Below are 13,796 nucleotides of genomic sequence, written 5' to 3' on the forward strand. Positions count from 1 at the left end.
GGCCAGCAGTGGAGCCGCGGCTCATGACAGTACCCCCCCCTTGAGGAGGGGTTGAGGTACCCCGACATCCAGGTTTCTCAGGAAGCTGTTTAAAGTAGTCCTTGAACAGTTTGTCAGCATGTAGATATCTTTGTGGCACCCAAGAACGTTCCTCCGAGCCATAGCCCTTCCAGTGGACCAGAAAGTGAACTTGACCTTGGACCTTTTAAGAGTCGAGGATTCTTTTGATTATGAATTCTTGGCGTCCCTTGACTCTAACAGGATGTGGCCTACGGACTTGATGTGGCCTAAATTTATGAGACCATGTTACGGGTTAGAGTAAGGAGCAATGGAAGGTATTCGGAATCTTGAGTGAAGGAGGAAGATTCAGTCTGAAAGCCACAGGGTTAATCTGTCTAGAAATGACGAAGAGTCCAATGAATCTGGGGCCTACCTTTTTGCAGGGCTGCTTGAGTCTGAGGTTGTGTTTAGACAGCCAGACCTTATCACCGACTTTAAAAGGACATTGTCCGCGATTCAGATCAGCATAATGCTTAGACTTGAATGAGGCCTGTGTGGCGTGTTTGAGGGCAATATGAACTTTAGAGACACAAGAGTGGAAGAGTGGCATGAGTTGTTGTAGGCAAATTCTGCCCATGGAAGCAGAGTTGCCCAGTCGTTGTGTGGTATTTGGTCACATACAAGCGAAGAAATTGCTCAAGGGATTGGTTGACCCTTTCAGTTTGTCAGTTGGACTGCAGGTGATATCCTGAAGACAAACAAAGTTTGATTCCCAGCCGGGTACATAAAGCTTTCCAGAAGGTGGCGACAAATTGGGGGCCGCGATCTGAAACAATGTTGATGGCGAGTCCATGGAGCCGAAAAACATGCTGGATAAACAAAGAAGCCAACGTTCTGGCACATGGCAGCCCTGTAAGAGGAATGACGTGAGTCACATTACTTAACTGGTCAACGATCACTCAGATGGTGTTAAAGCCGGATGAACGGGCAATTCCACAATGAAGTCCATGGATATGTGTGTCCATGGTTTTACTGGAACAGACAGAGGCATGAGGGGGCCTGCAGGAAGACTATGAGAAGACATTCTTCACAAACTTCACAGTACAGGACGATTTCCCTGGTATCAATAGACAAAGAGGGCCACCAAAACAACCGAGACAGTAGTTCAATAGTCTTGGATACTCCAGGGTGACCCGAGGTTTTATTGTCCTGACATTCAGTGAGGACCATCTTCCTCAGATGATCTGGTACAAACAACTTGCCCATAAAGGTCGCTGGAGGTGCCAAATGTTGAAGGTCTTGAAGAATCGTTCTTAGATCCTGAGTCAGGCCAAGAACAATGTTGGATGCAGGAATAATAGAGGAATGTTCAGCAAGAGGAAGATGTGAGGCGATGAAGCTGTGAAACAAGGCATCTGCTTTGGTGTTTTTGGACCCTGGTCGGAACGTAATAGTAAGTTTAAAACGGGTGAAGAAGAGGGCCCGCCGGGCTTGTCTGGAATTTAAGGTTTTGGAAGATCGAATATATTGAAGATTCTTGTGGTCTGTGTGTACCATAATTACATGGGTTGCTCCCTCAAGCCAGTGCCGCCATTCCTCAAATGCCCACTTAACTGCCAATAACTCCCGATTACCAACATCGTAATGGATTTCTGCAGAAGAGAATTTTCAAGATGGATTCAGATGTCGGAGAACCGGCGCGGAGATAAAGCTATTCTTGAGGGCCTTGAAGGAAGCCAAAGCTGAGGGAGACCAATTAGTAGTATTGGCCCCTTTGTGGGTAAGGGCTGTAATGGGAGCCACCAAAACTGAAAATGAACAGATGAATCGCCTGTAGTAGTTAGCGAATCCTAAAAATCACTGAATGGCTTTCAGATTAGTAGCCCGTATCCAATCAAGAACTGCCTGGACCTTACTGGGGTCCATAGAAAAGCCACTTGGGGAGATGACATATCCTAGGAACGTGACCTGGGTAACCTCAAACTCACATTTCTCCAACTTAGCGAAGAGGGAATGCTGACATAGTTTGAGGAGTACCTCCCTGACGTGCAGTCAGTGAAGTTCCAGTGATTTGGAGTAGATCAAGATGTCATCGAGGTAGATCACAACGAATTTGCCCAGTAAGTCTTGCAGAACATCGTTAATAAAATCTTGAAACACAGCGGGGGCATTTTACAGGCCGAAAGGCATGACCAGGTATTCGTAATGACCCGAGTGGGTGGTGAAAGCCATCTTCCAATCATCCCCCTCTCTGATCCGAACCAGGTTGTATGCCCCTCTCAAATCAAAAATAACCAAGATGAGAGGTAACGGGTACATATTTTTTACTGTAATTCCATTTAGGCCCCGGTAATCTATGCATGGTCTAAGACTACCGCCCTTTTTAGATACAAAAAGAATCCAGCTCCTACTGGTGATTTGGAAGTTCTAATGAAACCCTTCTGTAGGTTCTCCTCCACATATTCCTCCATAACTTTGGTCTCTGGAATGGATAAGGCTTATAATCTCCCCTTGGGGAGCTTAGCATCGGGAATGAGTTCAATAGGACAATCATAGTCTCGAGGAGGGGGAAGAGAATCTGCTTTCTTCTTGGAGAACACATTCTGGAACTCCCGATAGGGTGAAGTAAGCATCTTGGAACAAGGCTGAACAACAACACAGAGAGGTAGGAGAACAGTTCATACTCCAACGTAAGATCTCCCCCTTACTCCAGTCAATATGAGGATTGTGGAGTTGGAGCCAAGGATGCCCTAGGATCAACGGCACGGAGGAACATGGAATCAAGAAAAAAGAAAACTTCAGAACGGAGGGCTTCCACCATAAGTTGCATCGGCGGAGTTCTGGAGGAGATCCTGCCTCCAGACAAAGGTCTTCCATCCAATCCACAGACTGTAAGACCGGATTCCAGTTTCACTGAGGGAATGCCAAGAGATTTAGCAAAATCCACGTCAAGGAAATTACCTCGAGCACCACTATCCAAAAACGCAGAAACTGAAACAGAATTATTCCCATAGGCAATACGGGGAGGGATTAAGACCGAATTTTTTGAAGAGACCATTTTGAGACCTAGGTGCAACTCTTCCTTTACACCTATGCCAGATCTTTTCCCGGCTTGTTGGGACAGTCACGTAGAAGATGGCCCTTCTTTCCTCAGTACAGACAGAACCCCAAGGAACGACGCCTGGATCTTTCTTCTGGAGATAGGCGATAGACTCCCAGCTGCATGGGTTCAGATTAGTCCTGAGGTGCTGGATAAAGGACCTTGGAAGGGCCCTGACAACAAAGAGGAGTCTTTTTCTGCTTTCCTTTCTTTAATTCTGCGGTCAATTTTGATAACCAGCTGCATGAGTGTCTCCAGGGTTGGAGAGGAAGGATACTGGACTAAGGAGTCCTTTATCTGCTCCGAGAGACCCAGGCGAAATTGGCTCCAAAGTGGGTGATCGTTCCACTGACCATCGACAGACCAACGCCTGAATTCAGCACAATATTCTTCGGCGCTACGCCGCCCTTGTCTAAGTACCCTTAGGAGTGACACTGCCGAAGCCACCCGGTCAGGGTCGTCATAAAGGAGTCCGAGGGCATTGTAAAAGGCATCTATGGACTGCAGAGCAGGGCTGGCTGTGGCAAGACTGAATGCCCAAGACTGCGGATCACCCTTCGAGCAGGGAGATTATAATGCCAACCCTCTGTTGTTCCAAGACCGAGGAACGGAGTCTGAGATGGAAGTAAAGCTTGCGCTGTCAGACGCCGTCCCCGCGCCTCCTTGCTGCTCGGGGACGGACGTCTTCTTGCCGCTGAGCGCACCGTTGCTAGGCAATGGGGCGCTCCTTTCGGCGGTGTCTGGGCGCATGCGCGCCTGTTGCCACGGCAACAGGACACGCACACTGGTTTCCTGTCGGCGGTCAGCACGTCTGACCGCCGCACCACTGTCCACCAATGAACACTGACCTTCCACTATATATTTCTGGCTCTGACACCATTAGGGTGCCAGAGCAACTAGTTTACTAGTCTCCATCACTCCCTATGTTTCTAAGAATCCTGACTGATATTCTGTGTACCGACCCGGCTCTCCCTGACCTTGATTTGGATACTCCTCTGGATTTGTGCCGTATTCTCTGGATTGACCCTTGGCTTGCTGACTACTCTCTGCTTCCTGATTTTGTACTTCATTTGCCCGCAGGGTTCCTAACCTCAGCCTGTACGACCACGATTCTTACCGCCATCTCGCAGATAGCTTCCTGGGAGGGCTGCGACCTGCACGTCGTTTTCCGCAAAATCCAAACTTCCTTGCAGGGGTCCCTGGTGAAGGCCAGCGGCGTGTTAGACTCCGCGCCTCCTAGTGTAGCAGTGTCAATATCCGCAGGTTGCCACATTCCTATATCGTGACAACAGCTTTCTTTGAAATTCCGGAACTGAGTCCTATCCCCGGAAAACCGATCTGGTAGGTTCAATTTGGGCTCGATTGCCGGTGCCAGGGTTGCTTGTGAGGCCTTGACGGCTTCCTGTTGGGTAGACAATCTCAGCGAAAGGTCCTGAACCACCTGCAAAATGGTCTGGATCTGCCCTGCCAGGATTTGGGCCGGACTGGGATCCATCACAGACTTCTCCAATTTATATGGCTGGTTATAATGTTAGGGCTGACAGCAAATATCATAAACTCGTAGAACAGGCAAAAGAGGTCTTCACCTATAGCAGCTGCCTTTCCCGTAGAGTTGTACGCGCTCACAGGTACTCAGATGCCCCCAGGTCTTAAACTCAGAGTAGTACAAGTTTATAATATTACTAGAGTGCAGGCGAGGGCCTGATGGTAGAAAGTAGCGAAGTCCAAAAACGGGCCAGGGTCAGAGGGCAACAGCAGGCATTGGAGTGAGGTCAAGGCAAGGGTCAGGGCCGGCAGAAAGCAACGTATCCGGAGAACAGGCAGAGGTCAGGGTCACAAGCAATACAACAAAGCACAGTAAGCAAGCCAGGGGTCATACAGAAAAAATCAATCCAAATAGCACATGAGTAGAGGAAAGGAGCAGGTCAGCAACAGAAACTGATAGCTATAACCAGCAGGGAAGCCAAGCCCTCCCTGCCTTAAATACACAGATATGCCAATAGGAATAAGGGGACACGCATGAAAAATCAGCTGAAAGGCTGTAACTAATTTTACTTATTGCGCACACGCCTGGCTGTCAGTTTAGCCGGGCCGCGGCGGTGAATGAAAGAAGCGCCCCGGCTATTGCCTTGGTGACAGCCAGGACGTGTGGGTGGAAGTGACGTTCCGGTCATCATGGTGACGGCCGGGATGCCAGAGGCAGCCGGAAGCGAGCTGCTGTGGCCAGCAGTGGAGCCGCGGATCGTGACAGATCCACATAAATTGGTCTGGAAGCAGGATTAAGGAGAGGCCCTAGACAATGAAGACTAGGCTGAGATCCAAGAGAATACCGCTTCTAGCTCGATTTGTGTGAAAATAAAAGAAAGAACATACAAAATGTTGTAAGGTTAAAAAAGATATAGCATGACTCATCAGACAGATGTTGGCGTGGATGTTCCTTAGAAGAAACATTTCTACACATATTGATGGTGGTGTTATTTTATGGTTTCATTTTCACGATTCTCCAAATCCTCATACTAAATTTTTCCTTTTACCCCTTGGAGTCCCTTCTGCTACTTATCATCAAAATAAACATATTCAACATATACTTTCGGCAGCCACCTGTCAGCTGGCTCAAACTGGAAACAACCTCCCCTCCCACCATCCAGTCTGTCCTTAATTAGATCTGGCATATCCAATAGATGGAATTCATATTATCAATAATTCTTCAAAAACCTTTAAAAAGATATGGGGACCTTGGATGTCCTTTTATGAGTTTTGCTCCACTTTTCCCTGAACTCAAACATCTCCAACCACCGTAGTCCTACTGACGTTTCTAATTTGTCCCCTTCCTCTTTCTTAGATGGTCTTGCTACTCCTTCTCCTGCCCCCTACCCATTTTTTTTTTCTTTACTCTACCCCCCCCCCCCTTTTTTTATTTTTTCTCTATAAATAAAGATTGGTAATTTACTGCAAGTTTTGTTTACAAATTTGCCTTTTTGAGTGATATGTCATTCCCTGATGACCTGTTGTCCAGTATACTAATGATATTATCTTTGACCTCTCATAAATAAACCATGGGGGGGGGGGGGTTGCAAATGATTTTTTTTTAGTGCTAGTCAGTACATTGTAAAAAACAGATATAGGTGTATAAGTGCAGGCATACAATTAACCATTTTAATTAGCAATGCCATTTCAAAGGTACTTCTCAATATTTTATTTTTTTATGCTGGTTACACCATATATTAGTGGAATTGGCCCAAATTTATGAAACATGTGCATTAAAGTCACCCATTTCTTTAACAGTTTTGTATAATATTTCAAGTCATATTTTGGTTTACTTAGATTGATTGACTTGTTACTATGTTGAGTGTTTGTTTAAAAAAAAAAGTCTGTATATCTGTCCAAAATATACCATTTCACATTTACAAAATTTAGTGCCTGTTACAGTAAAATATTCCCTTACCATGATTAATGTACTTTATGTAACATAAACATTTATAAACTAACCCGTCATTCTTTTTGGCTGATTTGGTTTCAAACAGTTCCAAAAAGCTATTTAACTGTTTCATTCTGCCAATGTATTACCACTGAGTACATATTCTGTCTGAAATCACCAAACGTAGGCCTTTTGGATTAATATTCCTTGGTTAAATTTGTACTTTGACAATTTTTTTCATTTTTAAATATGTTTGTAACCTGAAGTATAATTCCAGAAAAACTCCAGCTGTCACATGTCATACTGTTATCTTTAGCAGAGAGAACGTTTAGCAAAATGATAGGTTTTGTAGAGTGAAACACTTGGCGTTACCTTATTGTAATTACAGAGAGTTGGAAACACTGATACAACTGCCATGACCAAGAGGATGTTACAATATGCCCAGGTCTTAATTAAGAAACTGTCACTTGCCAGGTTTGTGATCCCTGCTATACTCCCTCTGAAACGTGGCAATCATTTAAAGTCAAAATCCCCAAAATTATTAAAGTAGTACATTTGCATTCTTTACCATATAATTTGCATATTATAGATTATATTTTGGATGATTACCACCTACTAATATTTTTCCTGGATTTTCTGACTTTTTGTTTTTGTTGAATCATGTGTTTTTTATTGGAAGAATTTTATAAAACAAAACAGAAAATAAAAACTGACATATGTTATACTAACATGCATTTGCTAATCTAATCAATGAAATCTCAAAGGTGTCCGATTGGGTTAAGGTCAGGGCTCTGTGTGGGCCAGTCAAGTTCTTCCACACCGAACTCATCAAACCATGTCTTTGTAGTCCTTGCTTTGTGCACTGGGGCACAGTCATGTTGGAATAGAAAAATGCCTTCCCCAAACTGCCACAAAGTTGTAAACATAGCATTGTCCAAAATGACTTGGTATGCTGAAGCATTAAGATTGCTCTTCACTGCAGTTAAGGGGCCTAGCCCAAACCCTGAAAAACAGACCCATACCATTATCCCTCCTCCACCAAACTTTACAGTTGGCATAATGCAATCAGACAGGTAATGTTCTCCTGGCATCCACCAAACACAGATTCGCCCATCTGACTGCCAAACAGAGAAGCATGAATTGTCACTCCATAGAACACGTTTCCACTGCACCAGTCCAGTGGTTTGGTGTGCTTTATACTACTCCATTTTATATATATATATATATATATATATGTATGTATAGATATATACAGATAAATACAAATTAGCATTCTTCATGTATGTTTCTGTTAAAGCACTTCATTAAAAAAGTATTGTTTTTTTTCAATCAACCACTTTTTTTATTTTTGTCTTCAATGGTCAATAAAATAACATACATTTACATCTCAACTGTCCCAATTTCATCAGGATAGTCCCGCTTGTCCCGGCATGAGGGACAGCGGGGATGTACTTCCACTCTTCACTTTACAAGCATGCTGTGTGAACCAGTTAGTGGTGCAGACTTTATATAAGGAAAGATGGAGGGGATGTAGGTGGTTGGAGGGAAGGGCAAGCTATACCCTCCATGGTGTTGGCCACACCCCCACACACAACTGGTCACACCTATACATCACTGACCACACCTCCAGCAGGACGGAACTTCTCACAATAGACCCTTGATAATCTTCAGAAGCAGGCCCATGTAGCCCTTAATCTGGTCTTGGCAGAGGAAGAGGTGGGGGAGGAGTATGTAGCATATGGGGATAGGCATCTCATTGCAGGAAGCTCGGGGTGGTGGACAAAACAGGGGAGCGGGAAGGACAGGAGACTCAGGGAGAGTCACCTATTATTATTATTATTATCCTTTATTTATAAGGTGCCACAAGATTTCCGTACCACCATACACAATACAAACAGTAGACCGTACAGGGTAAAACAGTACAGAATATTACCAAGACTTCAGAAACTCAAGGCATAGCTATTATAGTGAAGTTGGAGCAGAAGAATAGGTAAGGAGACAGAACGGAAGAGGGCACTGCTGGTAAGAGCTTACACCCTAAAGGGAGGGTAAACAGAGAATCTAGGAGGGAACACAATGAGATTCAGTTTTAGCAATGTTAATTTTGAGAAAGCGTGAGGACATCCAAGTGGAGATGGCGGAGAGGCAATCAGATGCATGAGAGAGTAGGAGAGAGGAAATATCAGGTGAAGAGATGTAGAGTTTAATGTCATCAGCGTAAAGGTGATACTGGAAAATGAAGGAAGAGATAAGAGCACCAAGGGAGGTAGTATAGAGGGAGAAGAGTAGAAGGCCAAGAATAGAGCCCTGAGAGACTCCGACAGGAAAGGGGGTGGGTACCAGACGTGGATATGGAGACGGAACGGTTTGCGAGGTATGAAGTGGACCAAGTGAAGACAGAGCCAGAGAAGCCGAGAGAGAAAAGGTTTTGCAACAAGAGGGGGGATCCACAGTGTCAAAGGCCACAGAGAGGTCCAGGAGGATGAGCAGGGAGAAGTGACCCCTGGATTTAGCTGAAAGAAGATCATTAGTAACATTGGCCAGGCGGTTTCAGTGGAGTGGAGGAGGTGGAAACCGGATTGAAACGGGTTAAGGAGGGAATTGTCCAAGAGGTGTCTAGTGAGGTGGTTGCAGACAAACCGCTATGGCACTAAGAGTGCAAGGTATTATGCAATAATAATATATAATGGTAATAGTATTGTTATTATTGCATAACACCTTGCTATCTTAGTGCCAGACCATTTTATGTGGTTATTTATGTTTACATATGCTTTTATATATTTGTTTTCTACTACACATCTCACTGCAACTGGGAATTTAAATTTCTTCCACCTTTTAGAGGAAAGGGACCCTCTTCCTGCACACCACTTCCCTGGAAGGCTGACCATACACTTAAGAGGAAGTGCGGTTTTCCACATCCAGCTTGTTTACAACCCATTCAAGTAATTTAGAGGCATAGGGGAGAAATGAAATGGGGTGGTAGTTAGCGAGTGAGGTTGGATCAAGATTGGGTTTTTGGAGGATGGGAGAGATAAGGGCATGTTTAAATAAGGAGGAGATGATACCAGTGGAGAGTGACAGGTTGAAGAGGTGTGCTATGTAAGAGCAGGCATTGGGGAGAGGAAGCAAAGGAGGATAGAGGGGATGGGATTGTCACACACCAGGCTCTCAGATTACATGGAAAACATATGGTGAGTGACCACAGGTAGGAGGAGAGTGTAGGAGAATTCAAGAGTTCAGGTGAGTCCAGGGAGTTCAGGGGAGACCAGGGAGGAGAGTTCAAATGAGACGAGGGTAACAAGGAGAGAGTGGGGGCCACAGGTAAATTGAGGGTCCAGAGGTATTTAAGGGTGGCAGGGTGGATAGATATTATGACCAGGAGGGTAGCAGCATGTGAGGGTTTATAGGTGGTCAGAAGGTGTAGTGGGTTAGACGGCTGATGAAGTGGGGGGACTGATCAGAGATCAGGGGTCCAGTGAATACTGTGGAAGTAGAGGGCAAATGAGGTGACTGGTGACGGAAGCCAGGACGGTGTCAAAAGGAGAAAATAGTGTGGAGGAGTTACCAGGGCCGTCAAGGGGGGGGGGAGGTACTAATTTCCTGGGCCCTCACTACTGACTGTTTTTTTTGCACTGCCGCAATTTTTTTACATGCTCGACTATAAGGGGGGCACCATGAAGTTGTTGTACCGGGGCCCTGAATTTCCCTTGGCAGCCCTGGGAGTCACAGAGGCATCCACGGAGACCGTCAGTAACATCTGATGAAGGGCAAGAGGCAGAGAGAGGCTGAAGAGTGAAGTGCAGGAGAAGTAAGGGGGGGTGAGGCTCAAACCACTGCCTATAGTGATTGAGACCGTCAGGACTGCCAGAGCAGGGAAAAGTACGGATGACCAGAGGCAGCATCAGGAACCGGAGCATGGGAGTGAGGCAGCAGGATGCCGGAGAAGGAAGCAGCAGGCCAGGAACATCTAACGAAACTGAAGGCCCGATCTGTGTCATGGAATGGCAGCGTCAGTCAGGACTGGAGCAGCAGGCGGCAGCAGAACATCAGCAGGCTGCAGCGGGACACCAGACGACATGATTCAACAAGACATCAGGCTTCAGGCAGCAGGTAGAAGAAAACAGGAGTGGAGGAGAATAGGCCGCCCGGAGAGTAGGCCCAAGCCAGGGACTGTTGTATAGTATAACTTGAGAGCAACCTAGGCAGGGGGAGCGGGGAGTGTGTGGTGAGAGGGGGTGACACATGGGCACTGGAGGAACTAGCTGTGGTGTGATCAGTTAGCTGCTCTCTATAAAAATAGAGGGAAGGAGAGCACCTCTGACATGAGTCTTGTGACTTTCATACTTGTTTACACTTTACCCTATATGACTTTCTTTTTTTCTTGTATATGGAAATAATTTAACAAATATATCAATATATGGTTTTGATTATATTTAGAATTTTTGATTTATATATATATATTTAGAATTTTACTGTGAATTCCCTCTTACCATATTAGATTGTATATTTTTATTCTCATCCTGTTTTAAAAATCCATAATTTCATGTAATTCACATACAACGCTTTCTAAATGTTTCTAAAATCCTTGTTATAGGAATATGGACTTTTACTACTAGCAAAATACTGTATCGCAAAGTGATCAGCCAGTGAGCGCGATGAGGACAGTGAGGAGGACTGATATTCCGGTTTACATGTAGAGTTTTATTCTGCAACATTCCTTCTTAATAGAAATCTAAATGGGTGGGCTTCACAATATAAAATAAATTTATTGCTCTTTATGAAATGTTTAGAATGTAGAACACACCCTGTATTCAGAAAGCATTAAATGTGTTTACAGAAAGAGTTTTATAAGGATATAGCTTGAAGATACAACACGACAGGCCTGTTAAACAGATGTGTGAAGAAGTGTCACTGGCTGGATTTAATAGCTTTGTTCAGGCTGGGAGAACTATTTTTCTAATTGCAAAGTGATGTTTCCTGATGCTATATATATTTTTTGGCTAATAAAAGCATATATTTATACATGGGCATATGATTGTAATGTATCTTCATATTTTTTCATTAAATTCTTAATGGTCTGTTCTAGTTTTTGGATCAATTATATATATATATATATATATATATGTATATATATATATATATATATATATATATATATATATATACCGTATTTTTCGCTCCATAAGACGCACCTGACTATAAGACGCACCTAGTTTTTAGAGGAGGAAAACATACACTGGCCCCTTCACTCACGCAAAATACACTAGCCCCTTCACTCACACAAAATACACTGGCCCCCACTCTCACTCACCAACACACACACACTATATTTTGCAGATGTATATGTCTACAAAATAGCTTGCACATGACAATATACATTTCTCATCTCTCCCTTCTCTGTATATACATTTCTTATCTCTCCTCTGTATATATATTTCTCATCTCTCCCTCCTCTGTATATTCATTGCTCTTCTCTCCCTCCTCTGTATATACATTTCTCATCTCTCTCTCCTACTCCAGCGCACACACACGCACAATATTGAGCTTTCCCCATAACTTACCTTATTCCCTCTGCACGTGATGTCTTCAGCACTTTGGATCCTCCTGATTGTCTGTCCCCCCGCCTTTCTGTGAGGACCTAGCTATCACATGGGATGTGCACCACATGACAGGTGCCGTCCCATGTGATAGCTAGGGCCTCACAGATAGGCGGGGGGAGGGACGATCAGGAGGATCCGCAGCCTGGCCGGGACCCGCTTCTCCACGCTGGAACGGTAAGTTTTTTTCTTTCTTGCTTGCAGTATTCGCTCCATAAGACGCAAACACTTTTTCCCCAACTTTTTGGGTGGGAAAAAGTGCGTCTTATGGAGCAAAAAATACGGTATATATATATATATATATATATATATATATATATATATATATATATAAATAAATATATATATAGGGCTGCCAATAGGAATTCGGGACCCTTGTACAAGAAGTTCATGGGGCCCCCCTTATAGTTGAGGATGGATTTCACGGCGGCGCAAAATTTAAAGTGGGTGTGTTCAGACAGTTGGTTGTGTGGCTATGCATCATTGGGGTGTGCCTAGCACATGAATGTCACTAGGCCACAAAAAACCTGCATTGTTGTGTACACCATTGCCACAAGGGTGTAGAGCGCGCACGCCGGAGTGTGACATATGGGATTGTGCCACTAGAATCACAACATTTCACAGGCTCTCCTGCACTCTCCTACCTTTTCTTGTCAATTTCACCACCTGTGGCTGCCGTTTTTTTTAGTTGCGACTTGTCTGGGGCCTGGAATGTTGGGGACCCCATTGGAAAACAAAATAGCTACATTTAGAAAATTCCAACCAGCTTTGGCGTTAAATCAATAGGACCCAAGATTAATAATTAGGCCTTCCTCCAGCCCCAACATTAAAGTAATAGTATTCACATTTAATAAATAAACCTATTTCCCTTCCACCAAAAAGCCCCAGCAATAAAGTAATGGTATTTACATTTTATAAATATACCTATTTCCCACAACCATCACTGCCATTAAATAATTCATAGTCACATTTAATAAAGAGAGACCTCATTCTCCCCAAACTCACCCCCACATTCAATAGCCCCCAAACCACCCCATCTTAAATTAATAGTCCCCACTATTACATTGACCCTCCATCGCCCCACAAACAAAATAGCACCTATTAATTAGCCTCCACCTACCTCATACACACATTGCCAAAAGCCCCCTATGCCATCACACACACCAGATTACTGTGCCTCCTTATGATCACACTGTACCACTTAATCACAACCACACTATGCCCTCTTATGTTCACACTGCGACTTCCATGCTGCTTTTTCCCCTTCTCCTGGCCCCCATTCATAACACTGTGCCATGCTGTTTTTCCCCCTTCTCCTGGCCCCCCTTCATCACACTGTGCCATGCTGCTTTTGCCCCTCTTCACACTCTGCCATGCTCCCCCCTTCATCACTCTGTGCCATGTTGCTCCCCCTTCTCCTTCATCACCATGTGCCTCTCCCCCCCTCTTCTTCATCACTCTTTTTCTCCCCTCCCCCTCTTCTTTATCACCATGTGCCTCTCCCCCCTCTAATTCATCACTCTGTGCCTCCCCCCCTCTTCTTCATCACCCTGTGCCTCTCTCCCCTCCACCCTCTTCCTCATCACCATGTGCCTCTCTTCCCCTCCCCCTCTTCTTCATCACCATGTGCCTTTTTCTTTCTCTTCCCCTCTTCTTCATCAACTTCTGCCTCCCCCCCCCT

This window comes from Mixophyes fleayi, chromosome 3, assembly GCF_038048845.1.
Source record: "Mixophyes fleayi isolate aMixFle1 chromosome 3, aMixFle1.hap1, whole genome shotgun sequence".
NCBI lineage: Eukaryota > Metazoa > Chordata > Amphibia > Anura > Limnodynastidae > Mixophyes > Mixophyes fleayi.